Raw genomic sequence first — 12874 nt, forward strand, 5'->3', positions numbered from 1 at the left:
TATTCCAAGCCCTATTTCGGCGACTGGCTATTTGTCCATTTGATAACAAACAATTTTGAATGAAACTTTTATGTTTGGAAAACAATAGATTGTTGATACAAAGAAAGCAAAATCATTCTTTGTTTATCACACCTACCGGTACTCATCTATCTCATTTTCATCAATGATAAGTAAAATTCCTGCACACTCATTCCAAAGAACTTTCCAGAGTCTAATTCAAAAGGTGAGTTTTAAATAATGGATGTACAAGTGACATGTACATAGACTAAGATGAAGAATTGAAAAGGAGGCACTCATGTAAAAACCCAATTCCATTAAGAACCAAGGCAGATGAAGGAGAGACTTGATTTCTCTTCTACACTAGTGTGAAAATGTCAAATTAGACAAATTAGACTGGAAAGGTAGAGAGAGAGAGAGCGAGAAGCGCATGCCAAAGATCAATTTAATCTTTCGACGAAAAGACAGGACAAACAAAGCAAAAAAAATGGAAGTCCTCTTCTTCATGAGCTGCCAGAGAAATAAATCAGCATATTTAATCTGATTTGTGATGCAAAAGAAACAAAATCTGCGAACATGACCTTTTAGAGTCAATTAAAACAGGAAGGCAGATTCATGCATGATGTGAGGGAAATGAGGAGAGTAGACATCAGTCATTTCTAGACTCATCATATCATACAATACTGTCTCTCCCCCCCCCTCTCGACTTTCATCCTCCCTTTTATTTTCATTGTCTTCATTAAGTTGTCTCACTTTCTCTATCAACCGGTCCAATAACGGGTGGGTTTTCATGAAACTGTGAGTTTCTAGCGACTTTACGAACGACTGGTAACCCTTTCTTAGGAACTACTAGTATATCAAAGCCAATGAAAATCTGGGATGTATTATGAATATTAAGCATAAGAAAAGATCACCAGTCGTCGTAAAGTAGCTCATAACATACAAACAGCTTCACGAAACACCCAACCGGTCTCTTTTTCTTTCTACTCCTTCACCTGTCTTTATCATGACCCCCCTTTCCAATACTCTTCACTAAAGGGGAAGTTCACCCTGAAGAAAACTTTGTTGTAAAAATAGCAGAAAAAATAATTAAAAATATTGGTGGAGGTTTGAGGAAAATCCGTTAAAGAGTAAGAAAGTTATTAGAGTCCAAAATTTTGGATTTGTGACGTCATAAACGAGCAGCTGCCCCATGTGTTATGTAATATAAAATGCATGAATTTCAAATTTTGTATGGTTCCTGATGACTCAATTTTGTTTTTTATTCATGATCGGGTGTGAAATGATTTGTCTACTGATATTTTTAATCATTTTTCTGCCTTTTTCACAATAAACTTTTTGTCAGGGTGAACTTGCCCTTTAAGCAAGCTCTCTCTCTCTCTATCAATATTTTACTTGTCACATGACATCACTTCTTGATATCTATTCTCATATGTTTGTATCCCTTGTAATCATCATCCACAAGAATGAAAACAAAATCTTTCCATGGTCATTTAGAAACCGGTTTCATAAAGAGTTATGATTATAGTAAAGTATAGTTACTACTATGGTAACAAAGCTCACCAGCCAATCACAATCAAGACTTTCATGGTAGATGTCATTATGGTATAGTGTTGAAACTAGCCCTAGATCTGTTTTTCCAAATTCAGAAGTATATAGAAACAAAACTTGATTTAGATACCTAGCGTTAGTTTAAAAAAATACAAATATTTTTACAGAATATTAAATTCCACATTTCCACTTTATTATACAAAAAAAAATCATCACCATCAAAAACTTCTCTGCATATGTGATTGGACAAACATTAAGTCACAAGAAATTGCAAAAGAGTGACATACATTCCCTGGCACAGAGACTCTCTACACCTGTTAAACGATCAAAGTCAAATTAAGACCCAAGACAGAATAAAGTACGCAAATCAAACAAAGTTTTAATAAAGCATGGGGGAGGAGAAGACAAGAGACGAGGGAGAGAAAAACTCATTTTAAAAGACACCATAAATGAGCAGCCAAAGACAGATGGTTCATGGGTGTCAGAGAAATTCCCAACTAAACATTTAAATTCATGGTGGAATAATCAAATCCAATGCCTGTTAATGGACTCGATGAGACAACTAAGTGTCAAGTCTAGCTTTTAGGGAATGAGAAGAGGAAACAAGTGATTCTTGCCTCTTTCACTGCAGCAGAGTCACTCTTCTTTCTTCTTGAAATAGATATAGAGCTTGCACTTTGTTATCATGCAAACTATCCTCACTCATGGTATGGTTGGGTGATTCTTTCAAGTTTAAATCAGAGAAATCACAATATTTAATGCCTTCTCTTCACACAACTTTGATTGGTTGAAAACATCCAAATCAAAGTTTGTTCCAAACGTTTTTTTTTTCTCTCTCGACCTGCTGTCAAACAGGTACAACCCCCCCCCAAAAAAAAAGAAATCATGTCATTCCCTGAAGAGAGAACTTTGAAAAAACAGAGAGTGAGAATCCAAGAAGAATGGGCTTGCCACAGGAAACATTAAGCATGCATACATCTACAGCCGCACCTGTGCAAATCTCGGCTAAACATTCTGACCAAGTTCAAACTACCCTAAGCTGATCTGACTTTTGACAGGCATGTTTCCTCTTGCTAATATCCACAAATAAAACTGCGAAGCCACACTCTAAAACAAAAGATACATATTAAATCACATGGGAATGCAGTAATACTAGTGAGCAAATAAACCAATGGCATCAAATGAAAAGGCGTGGAGCCGAGGCTGCAAAATGGGACATGGAATAAGAGTTTCAAATTAAAAGGCATTTAATGTTCCTACAATCATTCCTAGATGTCGTGAGATCAAGAAGTTTTATCACTACAGGTACAGGCTTGGGTAGAGACTCAAAATAAAATTTTTACCTCTTGGAAGCTGTTTGGAAATAATATATCAGGTGACCAGTCAGCTGACTAGTCATGTGCTTGAAACAACAGACCGGGCAACACAACTACATGTTGATTTCTCAATTTAGGTCTCTGGCATAATTAGTCTTTAACAAAAATATGATGAGGTTTAAAGTGATGGGAATAATGATAACGAGGACATTTAGAATAACAGAAGTAGTGAGTACAATGATGATGACCACTTCTAAAAGTAAGATGGTGAAATCATGGTGAAATCAATGTAGGGAAAAATAAGCTGTAAACAAGCATGAAAAAAATGAACAGAAGATGGTCTGCATCCTGCAAAGACAATTACAACTGAACTGCTCTGCTTCTTATTTTCTCCCAAATCTGATTTCGCATCGAGCCTTGCCTTTATAGTGTGTGCAATGGCAATTATCACCACTCACATTGGATTCGATATAACCGATGAAAGAATGCAGTATTTACATTTGCTAATGTGGGGTCACATGACCATCTCGGCCTCATCAACGAGAGGATCCCTCCAAGGGCCCCTAACCTTTCTTTCGTCTTAACTCCCTGATTATAATCCCACCAGATTTCACACTCTTTATATCTCCTTAATGATGACGACCACCTCACCATCTCTCATCTTGGATTAAGTGTTACACACACACAGTGCTACTTTGGTAATAACAGCCAGGAGCTAAATATGCATGAGGAGAGGAGGATTCCTCCCTAGCAACGCATACGAGATGATACCCCCATCCTCTCACACCTCTCCATTCCTCATCTCTGTCAATCAAGAAAACTAACAGGGATTCCAAGTGCTCATATGCAAATATGCACAACCAGGATGTGTCGAGTACGCAGCAATATAGTCTTTTTTTTTAGTGAGAGAAGAGAGGAAAAACAGAAGAAAATGCCTGAAAAAAAATGGCTGGTGCTTAAGAATTCTGGTGGAGGTGAGATGGGTTTAGGTTGAGATAGAGAGAGAAGAGGGTTAGGAAGATGTTGGCCTGGAACAACAAGAGTTTAATGTCAACAAGACACCAGGGAGTGCTACAGGATGTAGAGGGGGTATGGAACCCTGGTCGACAGGGGCAAATTAGACCAGGAGGGAAAACGAGGGGGGTAGAAAGTCAGCGGCGGACGTCAGAATGGAACATGGGAGAAATCCAAGATGGAGATGCAACAGTTTTGAGATGTCCGTGTATCATGTGGCAACAAGCGGCAGCATTTCAGGCGTCGCGTTTGGCCTAGAGACCCTGAAATGATACCACATGCTATTGATTCATGATCTCAAACAACTTCTCTTTCCGTTTTCCTCTCATGATATGTCTTTTCTGGAAATCTCTGTTGCTATAACGATTGTTACAGAATCAAACAAATTAAGTTATAGCATTAGAATACCAAGACAGATAACGCACCTCAGTCAAGGGAATTATTTGGGGGAAATCTGAATGTCATTCCTGACAACCACATCGCATAGTTTATAATATGAAATTTTCTTCCTTTTTCATAGTCATACCCACCATATTTGTTGAAATAATAAACAATAGGAAATACAACAAGTTAAACACTAAGCCTATATTCATAAAACAGCATTAACATGATGATGATGCACATCACTTCTACGGTGCCTCTGTATAAAGCATTAAAAAGGCACATAACCATATGAACACTTCAACAGACAAGACATAGCATGATGCCTATCTGCTTCAAAATATAAGGCATTTATAATTTGTTTTATTCATACAATTACTAGCCCCAAAGAATTTCCTGTCCATGATATATATTCAGCATTCATATATCTCCATCATTCCAGCACAATGTTACATAACAAAAAGGGAATACGGGTCACAATGAAACGGAATATTAATGTTTCTCATTAAAGCTCTCCGTACTCATTAATAGTGTCTACGAGTCCATTGAAAGATTCGCATTCACAAGGTCCTCAGACTAAAGGCTTCAAGAAAGACATCAAATCCAATCAAGTATGTCTAATATGAACCAACTATGCTTTGATCTAATCCAAGATGATAAATTAAATAGAAGAGTCTTTTTTCTTTAAGCTCTCATCAATAGCCCATCCACCATACGCTGCCTGATACTGCGCTTCTGAGATCAAAGGAAGCTAAAGCAAATTAATACCTTCAGAGACAGAGGGAACGAGGAAGAGGGAGAGAAAGGTAGGGGAGTATAAAAGAAAAAAAAGAGGCTTATGAGACATGAAAGGAAGAGGGAGTAAAAGTAGTACTAAGTCAAAGGTGGGGGTAAAGAATGAGAAAACCTTGGTGTCAAAACATCTTCCCAGAGGTTGAAGTGGTACGACAATAGCCCCCTCTCACACCTATTATACCCGGCTGGGCAGTAATCACCATAATTGATGCAATTTGCATATGTAAATGAAATTATCCTGACCAAGTGTCCTTGGGTAGGTATTAGTGACTTAATGCTTACTGGGTAAGAGAAAGAGAGAGAGAGGGAGGGTGGTTTCAAACCACCTAGATCATTAGAATCCCTGTTAAATTACAAGAACTTTTTTACGCTAAAAAATACTAATTAATTATTCCTGCATTCACACCAACCTGAAAAATACCCTTCGGTATATGTTCCTGAAGTTATGAGCATGCACAGTATGGTCTGATAAGCAAGCGAGGCACGAGATTCAAATTCACTAGCTCAGCAGCCACCCAAGGCACCCGCGTCCAACTACACGCTGGGCTAAAAGTTCCCGTAAATTGCTTCTATTTTGCCAAAATACCTGCGACCTTGGAAAAATCCCCGCGAAAGTTCTCGTAATTTTGACCAGCACCTACTATTCAGTGGGTATTTTCTTTCGGGGAGATTACGCGTAATTTGCTTTCACATGGCCAATATTACCTGGTATTTTCTGATCGGGGTAAATTTCCCGGTCAGAAATAACCTGGAACTGTCGTACTTCGAGGCGGTCTGAAACCACCTAGAGATGGAGAGAGAAACCTACATCTTGATGATTACATAAAAGAGCTGCCAGCCTACAATAGCATATAGGCTACACATCAGAGATTATCATCTCTCTCTCTCTTTCAATCTAACCAAACCCACTTCTTTTGGTTCAACTTTCCGCCTTTTCTTTTTGTTAATTCCCCTATGGTTGTGTGTAAGCCTTCTTTTCTTTGAGTCAGCCAAACACTGCACATTTTCCTAATCTTGGCTAGAGGATTAAAATTTTGAAAGAAGATTAACACAAGACAATACATGGCATCATAGCATAACTTTAAGCAAGCATTATAACAGGTTGCTATATCAGTGAAATACATACTTTTCTTCTTTGAGAATTATAAGCATTTACATTTTTTTATCCCTCTCCTGCTGAACGAATGCATTCATTCATTTTCTTTCATCATTCCACATTTCAGATTTCGTACTTGAGAAAAACTCTCTGTGCATATACATTGAATTAAATATTGATTCTTCACCCAAAGCAATGGACGCTGCGCAACTCTACTTCTTAATTAAGAGGGCATTTCTCAACAATTCCCTCACATACTGTCAGACAAAATCAAATGAACTCATGAAATGTCCATCTCCCCATAAAAAAACTCCCTAATTCAAACATTTCAGGAAGTGTAATGCCACAGTAAAATCACTGATATAATACTGAGGTGTCAAACTGTCAATTATAACCATCGCCTTGATTCACTTCTGGAAAATTAATTTTAATTCAGGTACAAATGATAAAGGGAAGAGTAAAAAAATGAAGGCACCATTTTTTGTCTTGAAATAATAAAGTTAGAGCATTGATCAATTGCTGTCAGATTTTGTTTTCTTTCTTTCCTATCTGGTGTGCATTATGAGTATATATAGTTTTCACAACAAAGCATACCTTCGATACACCATATGAGTCTTCTTTATAAAGAACAATTCAAAGAAGATGAGCAAATAAAGATTGTGATCATCTTGGAATATTTGATGAAGCGGATGAAATCAAAGGAACCATTCTGGTATCCATACCCAACACTGTTGTCACAATGTCAAAGTGAGTCAATAACGCTTCCTTCAAAATCTCTTTCTATCATCCCATACATCCAGGCACGGCTGGGCACACAATAATCACATTAGACCATGATTACCACAGGAAATGCCAAGTTGAACTATGTTTTTTGTCCAAATGTAGGAGGGCTACGATTCCACAACGTGAGGGGGTCAAAGGCCATCAAAAGGATATCCGCTGTGCAGGAGACTCATCGACTTGGTAATTAGTGATAGTGATTACTACATTTCTACTTTGGTATCTTTACATCTTAATGACCATGAACGCTAAAACAGAAAGCTACTGCACAAATAGATACAACCACAAATGAGAGTCAATCTATAATCTGGATTTTTCAGATAATTCTGTTTCCACATGGCAAACAAAATTCAAGATTTATGCTATTCATATCTTAAGTTAAAGATAACAATCGTAACAATTAGGGAATTCGATGGTGACATTACCTTCAATTAACGGGAGAATTCCAGAAGTCGGATTCCAAGATTCAGAGAGGTTAAAACAGGTGCTCCGCCCTTACTGCATGTATTCATTGGTGTAGAGAATCAGCTTGTTGTGTATATACTGCATGAGAAAAAACAGAGTTAAGACAACTTAAGCAGGCAAACCATTAAAGACTGAGCACCTATAGCCACGGCATTCAATGAAAACTCTACGTGTAGATGACGACTATTGTTCTTAACCATCCAATGGCCCTTTCTCTCTCCCAAACCAATGAAAAGCACTAGAGTTTGTAAAAGAATTCAATGAAAAGGCGGTGGGGCACAAACAGGGCTTCGCCAAATTAATGGGGTCAGAGTTATTGTAATCACAGGAGGAGAGAACAAAAGACAAGGAGAGTGAGAGAAAGAGAGAGGAGGGGAGAGAGAAATAATAAAAAGAAACTTTGCATGCTGGCAAAAAGCGCTCTTCTATTTTGACACAGGTGATATTGAAAAGGAATTAGCGAAGTAAAGGATGTAAGTTGAAAGGAATATTGAAGAATTGGAAGACAAGAGAGAAAGAGGAACGGGGGAGGGGTTTATTAGAGATGGTATTTATATTGATATATTACGAGAGAGTTTGTAATGAGGGATTACACACGCATATAATAGCTTAGAGGTAGAAACCGTACACTGAAACAACAAGTACAGATTGAGCCAAACAGAGCAATGGCTCTCAATTGAGTTAACTCGTTAAGCTCCACGCTTGTGATTTACATATGCAAATGTAATTAAGGAGAGGCCTGCCGTAAGTAGTGGCTTGGTTGACTGGGCTGCGAGTAGTGCATGAAATGACTGCACTTCTTTATGCGAATAGGCTATCTTACGATATTACCTGCTATTCTTTGCTTGTTTATCTTTGTCTGAAAATGCAAATATTGTCTCTAGACAGTCGGAGCTTTAAGCCTAATTAGATTTTGATAAAAGCCAGACAACTCGATAAATTAAACCAGGAGCTGCTAATAAGAACCAACCTGGTTTCATATGGTTTCATTAAAGTCATCTATAAACTCATTTTATGTGTTTTCAAGTGGAATGAAGAAGCAATACCAACACCTGACTGACAAACTTGTGGTTTGATATTCCTCAATTAGTGAGAACATTGGTTGGGTAATTTCTTGGCTGCTCTTTGGCGATAATGCAGAGTTTGATGAAATATAAGAAGTAAACTCTCCTAGAATTTAGCAAAGACATCCATGTTCTATACTTATCTTATCTACATCAACTAAAATGAAGAATGTGAACAGAAAAAGACAAACACAGGCTTGATTAATCTTTCTTCACAAGCAAAATGGCGATCTTATTCTCGAATATGCTTATTTCACTTAATTTCTTTAGCCCACTTAACCCCGGAGTATACCATTCATGTTTCTTTTAATGTCAAACTTTCTTATTAAGTACCTTCAACCAAGCTAAGCATGCAAATGACAATTATTGCATTTGTTTCATTTCAGTGGGTGTGTGTGTTTCATTTCATTTTTTTTTTTGCATCAGCTATATCATCAGGGTCTATGTAGTTGCAGTGCTAACCCATGAGAATCCAAGATAATGTTGTAGTCCAGTACCATCAATGGGACCAAAAACTCCCTTAAACCCACTTGGAGTTTGTATCATAAGCAAAATAAAAAAATCATTGTAAAAAGAAGGCCTATTCATTCATCCCAGTGCTATAACACTCCACTTTCACTTTCTCTGAATGTACAATCTCTCTTTCTCTCGCTTATTTTACACTACATTCCCTTTCTCTTCTTTCCTATTTACTTACCTGCATGTTTCCATATTAATCAGATGGTTTAAAACCATTTATTTACATTGCTCATTACATAACCTTGAGTTTATACAACCATAAGGAGATGAGGTTAAAATCTTATCAATCATTTCTACCACAAACTATTTGCAAAAAAAATGCATTAAAGCCTTTGTGCGCAATACATGATTCAGACAAATTAATTTTGTATGTATTTCATGGTGCAGAGCAAGGATATTAACTTATCTAGAAACGTTATGATCTATACATGTTAGGCATCAGCATCAGACTCTCAATATGACTAAAATGATGATCCTAAATCATCCAATAGCACAATTCTCCTATACTACTTCAAGGCCAAGTCCACCCCAACAAAAAGTTGGTTTGAATAGAGAGGGAAATCCAACAAGCATAACACTGAAAATTTCATCAAAAATCGGATGTAAAATTAAAAAGTTACGATTATTTTTAAGTTTCGCTCAATTTCACAAAACAGTTATATTCACATCCTGGACAGTATGCAAATGAGGGGAGTGATGACATCACTCACTCGCTGTTTCTTTTGTACTTTATTATATGATATGTGAAATATTCCAATTTTCTCCAGTCTCCACGTTGTCCTATCAAATAAAGTTTCATTCCTCCCTAACATGTGGTATTACCATTGTTTTAACATAAATGGTTCAGTCAAGTTGGTCCTTTTTGTCAAAACTGTACAAATTGAAATATCGTTCAAACAACAAAATAACAAAAGAAAAAGTGTGTGGGGGCATCATCGACTCTCTCATTTACATGCCACTGAGATGTGCATTAACTGTTTTGTGAAAAATAAGTGAAACTTTAAGTTGTCGTAACTTTATTTTACATCCAATTTTGATGATATTTCTAGTGTTATGCTTGTATAATTTTTCCATGTTGATTAAAATTTAAAAAAAATTCTGGGGTGGACTTGACGTTTAAAAGTAATAGTCAAAGGGGAAGTCAAACCTGAAGTGAAGTTGTTTTTTAATGAATACAATCGGGTTTGACACGTGAGGAGAAAGAGGGAGTGGAGAAGGGGTATCCATCAGTTGATCTGAAGAAAGACAGGAAAAGACAAGAAGACAGGGTGTGGAGACAGACAGACAGCAAAAGACAACAGATACAGACAAACACGCTGACAGCTAGAATAGAGGGAGGTGTGAAAATGTAGAATCAATCCAGAATATCCAAGAAAATACTCTGGTCAAAACATGGCAAGCTATTGGACATTTCAGATAGGGCCGGCTTGCAGACAAAACAGCTGGACACAAACCAAGACAGAGACAGCTACACAAAATTGTTCGCAATATTTGTTATCCCTGGCCTCCTAGCATACATAGAGGAATAACACCACTTCTACTGACTACTTTACTTTCACTTCTCACAAGATCATTCCATTATAACAATATACCAACACTGCACAGTGTTCTATTCTGGAATCATACCATGGTCAATTGGCGCAATGGTCTGAACTGACATTGATTTGGCCTGAGATGACCAGGCAGTGACCAGACTAGATGTAGGGTAGTGTCAAGGACAGTTAGGACTAGTCTACTGCTCAGAGACTCTGATACAACTCTTTATATGTCAAGTGATGAGTTTGAACTGGGCTTTGAAAAATACAGGAAAAAACTTTTAACACTTGCCATTGTAATTTCTTCTGGTGCCTGTTTCATGATATTTGTTGCAATTGCAAATTCGCAATAATAGTTAAAAGCTACTGAAACCCTTCAAACTCATTGGTTAATAGTTAATTTGGTATTATAAAAAGTAAATAAACAGTAACCTGGGGCCCATAACACAAAACTTAGCAATGATTGCAGAACATATTTCTATGATTGATTGCATTGACTACAATGTACAATCACTTGTGAAAATCAAGAGTACAATCAATCGCTAAGCTTTGTGTTACAGGACCCTGGTCTTATAAAATACTGGGCGTTCTATAAAATCTATCAACACTCTTGCTCAGTATACTTATCATCCAGGGCCCTATGATATAAACGATTACGATTGATCGTAGGGTTGATTTCTATGATCGATTGCATCGAGTATTGTGAACAATCAATTGTAAGGAATCATTCCCACAATCCATTGCTAAGCTTTATGTTACTGAACCCTGGATACCTTAACCTTCAAATCATTTTCAACCTCCAGGGGCCATTTTGAATATTCAGCGCAAAGACTTGTTTCTCAGAGGGAGGTATCAGGGGCAGCCCCTCTACAGTCCCACAGGGACACTTTCTGTCATTCCAAGGTACATGTCGTTCACTCATTCTATGAACTTGAAAACGGTGGACCTAATCATCACCTAAATGTTAAGATTGAGATCTACAGTAGGGTGCATTTAATCAAACGTCTTCAGTTTGAATCAAACTTAATGCAAACAAAAGACATCATCATGATTGTTTTGGGACAGTTTTAATTGCACTGTTTCCCCTCTTTTTTTCACGACCACTCACAACCCATCACGGATCAGTGGGTTTGACCCGGGAACTAAAGGTCATTCCTACGACGACATGTTTCAACTGAAAGGAGGCCTGTATCAGAATCATAAATGAGATCTGTTCAATTAAAACATTTTGTCCAAAGTTTTGCAGAATTACCTTTACCGGGTTTTAGTATTTCATGTTTGTGCCTTGAGATTAACTAGGCATAAATGTTAGAACGTTTAAAATTTAACGGTCATTAATTCAATCAACATCAATTAAACTGATTCTTCTAAACAAAATAATGAAACTGATATGAATTTATCTGTAATTGATAAGGGTGATTTTGGGTGATTTACTTTTTGACAGTTTTCAGACTTTTCACAACAAGAAAAGCTCTATGCAAGTCATGTAGAATTACAACGAGTAATGGTTGCATGACAAAGTTGTTTATGTCCTTCTCGTTCTGATGAGGACAGAAACCTCTTCTACTCTAGAAGTAGAAAATGGTAGAACAAGTATGCTTCTGAACAGCATATAAACCTCAACTATACTAGAAGTCAAGACTAGTGGAACTACACTGACCAGAGTTGCATATGTCACAACTTGTAACGCTGCTGGCTATAAATAGAGAACGTCAGACGGACCCTCACTGCCCATCCTGGTGCTCGGATCAGTGATGTCATCCTGAAAAACGGAAGGAACTCTGGCTTTCTATCTGTCTGTTCAGACAGGCTAGGAAGGTCATGTACAGCCTTGCGTTCAAACACACAGATAAACCCATAGTACAATCACAATCTAGGTTAATATCAATTAATGCACACGTCTCACCTTGCCACTCCTATTTCAGCTCTAGGTCCGAAGACATGGAATCTCTCCCCTTGCTGTTTAAAAGTCCTATTCATTTGTGTTAGCAGAACTGAATAGTTCTCACCACCCCAACTTTTTAAGTATTGTAAGGAGCTGATTAGCATGCCTGAATAGGTAACAATACACCCCTCCTTCTCTTATTCCCTCACCTTCATTAACCCTCTCTTTGTCTAATTCTTTACCCCTCCAGGTAAAGAATCTTTGATTGGGGGGCGCGATACCATAGTGGACTCCACTGGTGCCTCAAAAAAGGGAGGGGTCAGGGATAGTTCAATTACCGCTTAATTCTTACAGCAAACATGTCCCCGCTTATTTCACCAAAATTAATGATCTTTGGTAAGCTTGTTTATAGCTGAAGATTGAATTTCAAAATTAAATCTTGGATTCTATTCAAGAAGGTATGGAGGAATTTGATA

The 12874-nt window shown here is 37.4% G+C and overlaps 1 protein-coding gene across 2 annotated transcripts in view; it reads right to left on the reverse strand.

Moving 5' to 3' along the window:
- Positions 1 to 12519, reverse strand: part of LOC121408301 (zinc finger homeobox protein 3-like) — a 115839-nt gene extending 103320 nt beyond the window's left edge. Inside the window, exons 1-2 of one of the 2 annotated variants that reach the window (XM_041599714.1) lie at positions 12420 to 12519; positions 7356 to 7473 (exon numbers count right to left, since the gene is read on the reverse strand). The gene's annotated coding sequence lies outside the window, so the exon portion shown is untranslated. Of the gene's footprint in view, positions 1 to 7355; positions 7586 to 12419 lie in introns of those variants that run through there. The other variant, XM_041599717.1, reaches the window with a different exon arrangement.
- Between the last annotated feature and the right edge of the window lie 355 nt (positions 12520 to 12874).

This window comes from Lytechinus variegatus, chromosome 2, assembly GCF_018143015.1.
Source record: "Lytechinus variegatus isolate NC3 chromosome 2, Lvar_3.0, whole genome shotgun sequence".
NCBI classification, from domain to species: domain Eukaryota; kingdom Metazoa; phylum Echinodermata; class Echinoidea; order Temnopleuroida; family Toxopneustidae; genus Lytechinus; species Lytechinus variegatus.